This window comes from Talpa europaea (assembly GCF_964194135.1).
Source record: "Talpa europaea genome assembly, chromosome: 5".
Classification (NCBI taxonomy): domain Eukaryota; kingdom Metazoa; phylum Chordata; class Mammalia; order Eulipotyphla; family Talpidae; genus Talpa; species Talpa europaea.
Genome location: NC_140071.1, coordinates 124847724 through 124854462, shown reverse-complemented (window position 1 = coordinate 124854462; position 6739 = coordinate 124847724). Strand labels below are relative to the sequence as shown.

At 43.4% G+C, this 6739-nt stretch overlaps 1 pseudogene across 1 annotated transcript; it reads right to left on the bottom strand.

Annotated features, from left to right (window-relative positions):
- Positions 1-1396: 1396 nt before the first annotated feature.
- On the bottom strand, positions 1397-3882 carry LOC311170639 (vitamin D 25-hydroxylase-like; annotated as a pseudogene). Its single transcript has 3 exons — positions 3879-3882; positions 2812-3141; positions 1397-1572 (listed from the first exon to the last, which is right to left on the bottom strand). The product of its transcript is annotated as a vitamin D 25-hydroxylase-like (transcript).
- Positions 3883-6739: the final 2857 nt, after the last annotated feature.

Genomic DNA, 6739 nt, shown 5'->3' with positions numbered 1-6739 from the left:
CTGATTTCAGTAAAGGGTAAATGGAGAAGGGCTGGTTTAATAGGAAATCTAATGATACCAAGTCCTGGGAGCTGTTGCCGATTACCTATAAGACTGTTTTTCTAGTTAAAAAAAAAAAAAGGCAGAGGGTAGCTTACTTGTATTCTAAAAATATACCATCTGCATCCACTTCATTCTGACATAGTCAGATAGTTACAGGGCAGGGAGAGGGGAAGTTGCCCCCCTCCTGGACACCACCCCGTCACAAGATGAAATGTTTTAACTTGTTCTAAGATTGTTTGTTTGTTTGTTTGTTTTTAATTTTATTTATTTATTTATACAAGCACTGGGTACAGTCAGAAGCACAGGAGGGTGAGAGAAGTCATCAGAGCCAGAGCGGGGAACAAAACAGGCAGAAGGACCGAAGTACATTGCTGAGGGGAGCAGCAGGCTGCAGGAGAGGTCTGCACACCATGTGGGACCCTCCCCTGGTGGTTGGGGAGCAGCCAAGAATCAAACCAGCGCTGCAGAGGCTGCGGGCAGCTTCGCAACCCAGCGCTCAACTGCTGCGCCACTGGGGAGGCCCAAGATGAAATGTTTTAAAAGGAACATGGTGGTAAATTAAAAAGAGATCCAGGGAGTGTTGAGAACCAAATCATATAAAGAGCTAGAATATTTAGCCTGCAGTAGCAAAGACTAACAGCGGAAGCCAAGGGAGAGTTTTCTTCAGACATTTAAAGGGCAGCGTCACGTATTTAATACCTACTACAAGACAGATAAAAATTGTAAATAATGATGTGTACTTGGTGTAGTGCATGCATATCTATGATGTAAAAAGCCAGAATTCAACATCAATATTTTGTTACTCAAAATGCCAGTTTAATATTGATAGAACTTCATATTTCTCCAAGAAAACTAACAATATAGATTTTCATAAGGAATCTCAATCTTTTTGATGTCAACTGGTTTTATTTTTTATTTTTTAAAGATCGATTTATTTATGCATACAAGAGCTGGGGTGCAGGTCAGAGATGCAGGAAGGTGAGAGGATTCACCAGAGACAGAGTGGATAGCAGAACAGGCAGATCCACTAAAATACACTGAGGAGAGCAGCGGGTGAGACAGGAGAGGTCTGTAGTGCCATGTTGGTCACCTCCCTGGCTGGGGATCGAACTTGTCCTGCATTGGCTACAGATAGCCTCACAGTGCCTCATTTCAACCACCTGCACCATTGGGGGGTGGGGGGGCTGCCTTAATGTGATTTTAAAGGCACACTGTATTAATTTAGTTATGATACTGTGAGTTTTGTCTGAACATACTTATTAGATTATGATATACATGATATACCTATTAGATTAAATAAGGCTCAGGGGTAAGGCAAACACATCACCTTGTTCCACAAGACATTCATGCACTTTCAGCATCTTTCTGCACAAATGAGGTAGGGCTGAGGTTGCAACGTCATTCCCAACCTGGGTTTCAGATTTGGAGCCAGTTCCTGAGGGAAATGCAAGTAAAACCGCTGAAGCAATGCTGTAAAAAACAAGAACATTTCCATCCGAGCCAGCTGTTCTCCAAGACAATGTCTTCTCCCTAAATAGAAAAAGCAGACATCATAGTTTCTACAAGTCCACAATATTTATCAAAATTAATGTCTAATTGGATTCCATTCATGTAATCTGGAATTTAAAGAAAGTTAGAAGCTACACGTATTATAGGACTTTCTTAAACCCCAAAGAATAGAAACTATCACTCCAGCTTCCAGACCCATTTCTTTACCTTCTTCTGTCAGTCAAGTCATGGACTTTTGTAAGCTTTATAGTCCCACCCTCCAATTCCCTTGCATATTGCCAAAGAGCCCAAGATATGTCATGAAAGATCTAATTTGAGGTGTGACCTTTTTTTCTATAGATCCAGGAGAAGCTCATTTCAATGAACTAAATGTGTATCCTCCAGTGAAGAAGAACAACTCCTTTTCCATAAGTTCCTGTGATCTGTGTACCTTTTTTTTTTTAATTTTTGGACAGTATTTTATTTCCCCCCTTAGGTGTTGTTGACATAATTCTCCCACTACCATGGCATCTGTGATCCATCTTCACCATCCCTTGTGGTCTTCCCTCCCCTGTTTTTTTTTTTTTTGTGTGTGTGTTTTATTTTTTTTATTTTTTATTTTTTTAAATAATAAATTTTATTTTTATATTCCCCATACAATTGCAACCCCCCCATTCTGACCCCAATCCCTCCCCTCCAGCCCCTCACCTCCCAAAAAGTGTCTCTGGTTCATAGTTTTTTGTTGATTTTGATTTTCACTTTCTTATAGTTATTCATTTTTCTGGTCCCTTATTTAAGTTTTCTAGATTCCTGCTATGAGTGAGACCATCCGGTATTTTTCTTTTTCTTTTTGGCTTATTTCGCTGAGCATGATCCCTTCCAGATAGCAGATGCAACATCTTTGGAGCCCAAGTAAAATACAGTGGGAGAGCTATAGACTCTAGCTTTACTTAAAATTACATGTCACTCTCCTCTCTGGGAATTGATAATGTTATTGTTATTGACTTTGAGTTCTACCAGTTTTGATTACAAGTCAAAAATCCCTAAGCAAAAAAAAGCTTTAGATGAAGCCAGAGCTTCTTAACAGTTTCTCTGTAGTTGATAAATTCTTACTTTGAGTTGATACAAGTATTAACTCTAAGTCATTCTCTCTTAAAAGAATCAAAACTATGTTTTCAGAGTTGGATTATTTAATTCTACAACACAAATGCTTAAGATGTTATACATGATAAATCAACATTATACTTTGTCCTTATATTATGTTGTGGAAATTTCTCTTACCTAGAGAAAAAGGAACCAAAGCTTCCTTCTTGGCAAAATGTCCACTGCTGTCCAGAAATCACTCAGGATAGAATATTTCTGGATCTCTCCAGTATTTTTCATCCAAGTGTACAGAATAAAGATTTGTAATTACCGTTGTGCCTTTAGGAATGTTATAACCACGTACAACTGCATCTTCAGAGGTTGCATGGAAAATCCCTAATGGCACAATATTACAGAATCTTAAAACTTCATGCAAAACTGCCTTGGTGTAAGGCATTTTGCATTGGTCGTCCTAAGAAGGCTTCCCACTGGGACCCATAATTAAATCAATCTCTTTCTGAACTTGTCCTGTCAGAGAAAAAGTGCTCAAGTTATTATGCAATTCTTAAATTATATCTAAAGTAATTTCTCTTTGGAATAAAACAGAGGATAATCTACAATAAGCCAACAGGGTATGCATACACACGGATTCAGATTTTTCATTATCTGGGAATTCCATTTAAATATACGACATATATTTTGTACTACCAGTACCCCAATGCTCTGAGTAGTTTTTGTTGTGAAAAACACATTAAAAATTATAAAAGTAGAGCCTCTCTGGAGGCGCAAGGGATTAAGCACTGTACTATGAAGCAATCTGCAGCCTCTGCAGCACGAGTTTGATCGCTGGCCGGCCAGGGAGAAACCCACATGTTGAGGCAGACCTATCCTATCTCGCCTGCTGCTCCCCTCAGCATTGTATTCCAATCTACCTGTTCTGTTCCTCACTCTGTCTCTGTTGGATCCTATCACCCCCCACATCTCTGGCCTGTACCCCAGTTCTTGTATGCATATTTTTAAAAAATATAAAAGTGAAAATTAAATCTAGAATTGGAATAACATCACTCTCAACAGGAAAAATAGGGAAGCAAAAACTTGAAAAAACAGGGTTCAAAAAGAACAAATCATGATTTACATCCCTGTTCTGGCACTTCTAATAACATAAAACCCTTTTCCTCATTTATAAATGAGGTATAGTTAAGACCTTTCTCAGAGGTTGATTTTTTTCACATGTAATAGATTTGAAAATACTCCATAACTGTTACGCATTTTTCTTCTTGGCTAGCACAGCAGGAATTCCTAAATAAAAAATTCTGCACTTGGGGCTTCCCTGGTGGAGCAAGGGGTTAAGCACCACACTATGAAGCAATCCGTAGCCTCTGCAGCATGAGTTCAATCCCCAGCCGGTCAGAGAAATACCCACAATGCACGGCAGACCTCTCCTGTCTTGCCCGCTGCTCCCCTCAGCAGTGTATTTCAGTCAGTCTGCCTGTTCTGCTCCCCACTCTGTGTCTGGTGAATCCTCTCACCCCCTCCAAACCTCTGACCTATACTCCAGCTCTTGTATGCATAAATAAATCTTTAAAATAAATAAATAAAAGAGTCCACATGGGATGGGGTGAGTGGCCCACAGTAGGCACATGGTCAGCGTTCACTGTGAGGACGCTCTTGGCCAGCAATGACGCCATTGCTCCCTCAGCGATGTAGGCCTCTAGATCGACTTTTAGTCACTAATTCATTCTCTTTCACCATCAGTTCCCAGAGCCCACTCTTGGGGTCATCACCCGCGTTTCTAATTCTCACAGCAAACGCTAGACCAGCATATGCAAACATCTAAGCAAGTCCTAGGGATCATTAACTAGATCCTGTATTCGGACCTCATTTTCCTTAGGAGCCCTCCGTGTTGCAACCCATCCCACAAGCCACATGGAGCCCGCAAAGCCCAGAAACTCAGCCCGGGGCCCTTCCCACAGAGTGGGCCTGTCAGCACCACCCAGCAGCCAGCAGGTCCCCTGGCATCTTGGCCTAACCCCCTCGATGCCCCTGGAGGTGGGCGGATCTGGTCTGTGGGCTCCCTGCTGGGGGGGGGCGGGGTGCTATTCCCCTAGGGCGCGGTGACTGGACCTTCTCCCAGCCTGGGAAGGTGGGTTTCCCGCAGACCAGAGGCTCAGGGAGGGGCGTCCCAGCAGCTCCAGCACCAGACGGGTTGTCAGCCCATCAGACAGTCCGTGTCTCCCTGCCTGTGGCCATCGGGCTGTCCCCCGCCGCCATACTCCTGGCTCTGCTTTCTCAAGTAGCCGTGGGGGAGCTCGGCTGAGGCGGCCAGCGAGTAGATGTTGCCGAGAAGTGGCAGCCCCGATGGCCGCGGGGGGAAGCCCGCAGGTCGCCTCTGCTTAAGCAACTGGCTGCCTCCGGGAGGGGCCCCGACCCCAACGCCCTGCAATTCGGGCCCAACAGCCTTGCCACGAGCTCTGCGGCGCGTTGCCCCAAGGTCCTGCCCCATTCCTAGGCCATTGGCTGAACGCTGGGCTCTCGGCCTCCTGGGAACTGCCTCCTGACTTTGAAAGCACCAGCCTGGCTGGGCACCAAGCCCAGGGCCCTGTTCGAAGGGGTTGACATCACTGGTTAGAAGATCTTGCCCGTCTGCGGTCCCCGGCCTCTCTCCTCTTCCAAGATTGTGTTTTTAGGAATCAGATCTGCTTTTTTTTTTTAATTTTTTTAATATTTATTTATGCATACAGGAGCCAGGGTACAGGTCAGAGATGTGGGGTGGGAGAGTGGGGGACTGAGAGGATTCACCAGAGACAGAGCGGGGAACAGAACAGGGAATTGACTGAAATACACTGCTGAGGGGAGCAGCGGGCAAGTCAGGAGGGGTCTGCTGTGCCATGTGGGTATCTCCCTGGCCGGAGATCGAACTCGAGCTGCAGTGGCTGCAATTACTTCATAGGTTGCGTCTGAACCCTTGTGCCACCAGGGAGGCCCAACTCTGCTTATTTTACATAGGAAAACTGGAAAGATTACCGATGTTGCAGGCTTCAGCTGCACCTGATAACTGGCAGAATCGCCATTAGAGAATTGACACCCCCCCAATAAAAAGAAAATCTGACAATTTTGTCCTGTTTTACTCACTTGTTCTTTCCTTCTTGAGTCTCTTTTGGCATGGGATCCCTTAAGAATTGTGATGATTGCACAATATTTTGGCAACCTGAGTTATCAACCTATCTTCACTCCTCTCTGGTCTTCCCAAAGTAATTACCTCATGGCAGTCCCAGGGATGTAGGTGTTATTAAAACTTTCTGTTCCCACTATGTAGAATTAAGCAACTGATTGCTCATTTGGAAATTTCCATTTGCTGTTTGTTTCTATTCCTGTTTGCTATTGGGTAATTCCTTGCAACACAGGCCTGTTGGCCATGGGGTCTTTTAACAGCTGCCCTCCAATTATGATTCAGCAGGAGCAAGTGTTATGGTCCTCATTAGCTTAGGGCTCATTTCTATAACAAATATTTATTGGATGTTGTTGGGGCACAGGGGAAAATTCCTCCATCCCTCTAGGTTCTTCTCAGGCTGGACAAGCAAACAAATTAACATCAGACATATTAGTAGAAGATGATCAAATTTAACAACATTCATACGGAGAATTTACATGGCTGTAAATTCTGAAGTAAGTAGAACTAATGGGGTTTATATGCTATGCTAAGGAATGGGACAGAGGCCTGGGATAAAAGCACATGATAAGAAAGGAATTCTTACCCATATGTAAAAGGGGAATTGATATCAAGAAACTCAGGCAAAATTCCAATTCAAACTGGTTTGTGCCCAGCCAGCATGAGTGAATGAACAAAAGTCAACAACCTGTAGTAAACTTAGACTCATTAACATCCATTAACACATTAAACATCCCACTCCAGAGGCTGTAACATTACCATTTTCTCATAATGTATGTAGAAGTATAATCCCTTCATATAACTGATCTGCACTTGCCCCTCAACAGTGCCCCAGAATAACACCAAGTTGCCCTCTATGTGTTATGGTCTGCTATATGTTATGGTCTATCTTCCCATAGAAGATAGACCTTTTAGCACTAGCTCCCTGCCTCCTTACTTGAATTAAGTGACAAACTC